Source organism: Charadrius vociferus, unplaced genomic scaffold (assembly GCF_000708025.1).
Source record: "Charadrius vociferus isolate BGI_N301 unplaced genomic scaffold, ASM70802v2 scaffold172, whole genome shotgun sequence".
In the NCBI taxonomy this organism is placed as follows: domain Eukaryota; kingdom Metazoa; phylum Chordata; class Aves; order Charadriiformes; family Charadriidae; genus Charadrius; species Charadrius vociferus.
This window is the reverse complement of record NW_009647217.1, coordinates 13425-15477: the sequence shown is the minus strand read 5'-3', so window position 1 is coordinate 15477 and position 2053 is coordinate 13425.

The following is a 2053-nucleotide window of genomic DNA, read 5'->3' as shown; positions in this document are numbered from 1 at the left end:
CTCCTCTGTAAATAAACGCACTCCTCAATCTCAAAACGGCCAGAGAAATCCCGCTCCTTTAACCCGAGAACAGGCACCAAAATATTCTCGGCTTTTCTTTTTTAGGGAAAAGGGGCTGCGAGCCAGGAATGCTCAAGCTGTTATCTTCAGATGTCATGTCAAAGTCCGCTTGACCTGGTAAATGTCCATAGGAAAGGAAAACAGAATGCCTCATCAGCAGACCACCTCCAATTTCAGGAGCAGCAACGAACGCGAGCCTTCGCAGTTATTAATTTCACCTTCTTGAAAAGGCCTAAAAAGACAGGATACGATACATTTTTTTAAGCTTACGCTGACGTTCATGCTGGAATTCCTTTCGAGACATCAGACGAGCGCAGTTCCCAAGGAGGGGCCGTGACGAGCAAACCAGCTTTTCTCTAAGAGAATGTGACACGGGGTCAAGTTTGTGCAGGGATTTGGTGGCTATATTTGAACGTTGCCCGGTTCTTCTACGCAACTACTACTGGAAGAGATCACCTCGGGAAGGGGCTGCCAGCACGCTCAGCGACTGGGCTACATTTGCTTTTCGTGATCAAAGACTTCTTTCAGATCACTGAATGGGACCATTTTGCCAAGGCTTTACTTTCTTTCAAGTCATTTCCATTAGGTCAAACTATTAAAAGTATTACTGCGATGAAAACAAGTTCTCGGTAGCGTTATTTGGTATTCCCGCTGCCATTCAAAAAAGCCTTCCCATACAGATTGGCCCCTTCCAACGCCTTTTACACCAATACCTCCCCTCAAACCTCATGAGTCCCAGAGCTCGGAACAAGTAGCTCCTCTCTCCTTCCCCACTCCTCTCCCAGAGTCAGCAGCCACGGCCCCGTCAGCGAAGGAAAAGCACCGAAACAACGGCACTCGGGCTTTGCAGGCAAAAACCAATCCATTCGCTCGCGCTCCCCTTCACAGGCTGGGATTTGGAAGGAAACCTGACCTCGGAGTTGAGAAAGCTTCCAGGTCAAGTTTCAGCTCCGAGCTATTCCAGCTCAGGCTTCCAGGCAGCGGCACAGCCGAACAGATGGCAGTTGTTCCAGCACAGGTACTTCCCCGGTCTCCCAGAGCACTGGGAGTTCAGAGGGATTGCATCTCCTCCAGGCAGCAGCGCAGGGAAACGTGGAAGCACACCGAAACCTGCCACTGCAGTACCTCCCACACTCCACTAGGCTCGGTGGCACAGGCAACTACTAAATCTACCATCCCACCAGAAAAGACCGTCCTAAAGGCAACAAACTACCCTCTGGCACTTCCCGGCAGCAGAAACGGGGGTAAAGTGCAGTTTAGCGAAGCCCGAGTTCTTCAAGCTTAACACCCTCTTCCATCATCCACAAGCAATGCATAAAACCCAGCTTCGGCCCTGTCAATGTTGACCAGGATTTCCCAACAACATTTGCGTGCGTTTTGCCGCCCTTCAGAAAAATCGACTGTTCCCGTGCAAGAGAGGGTCTCCGCTTCAGTATTTTGCAACCTCCAGAGTTAGCACCGCTCAAAGGAAACCTCGACTCAACGAGGGAGGCTGAAAACAGGGACACAACTTGTAGCTACGGGAGCGATCTCCACTCAAGAGGATCAGTCTCCTGCATTTGAAGCGTCTGAACTTACCATCCCTGCTTCTGTCAGCAAGGTTCAGCTCTGCAAGGGGGGGAGCGATGGCCGAGCCCCGCACAAAGCAGCGGCAGCAGCTGAAGCGCAGGCTAGATTGCGGCATCTAGCACTTGAAGGCACAGAAGCGGTGTCAGTTTAGACAAGACAGGCAAATATAACCCAATGCGGAAAAGAGCCATCCAGGAGGTGTGAAACGACTGATTTTTAAAAGGCCCCTGAAACTGACTGTACTTAGTTACCCGGGCCAAAAGCCGGAGTTCCGACGGCCGAGGGTAAGTGCGGATTTGTGCCACCGTTTCAATGCAAGGCGGCTCTTGAAATTGACAAGGGGAGACGGAAACCCGGCGCCAAACCGCCCCCACGGCGCTTCCCAGGTGCTCCTCGGGCAGCCCCGGGCGGGCAGGCGCGGGGG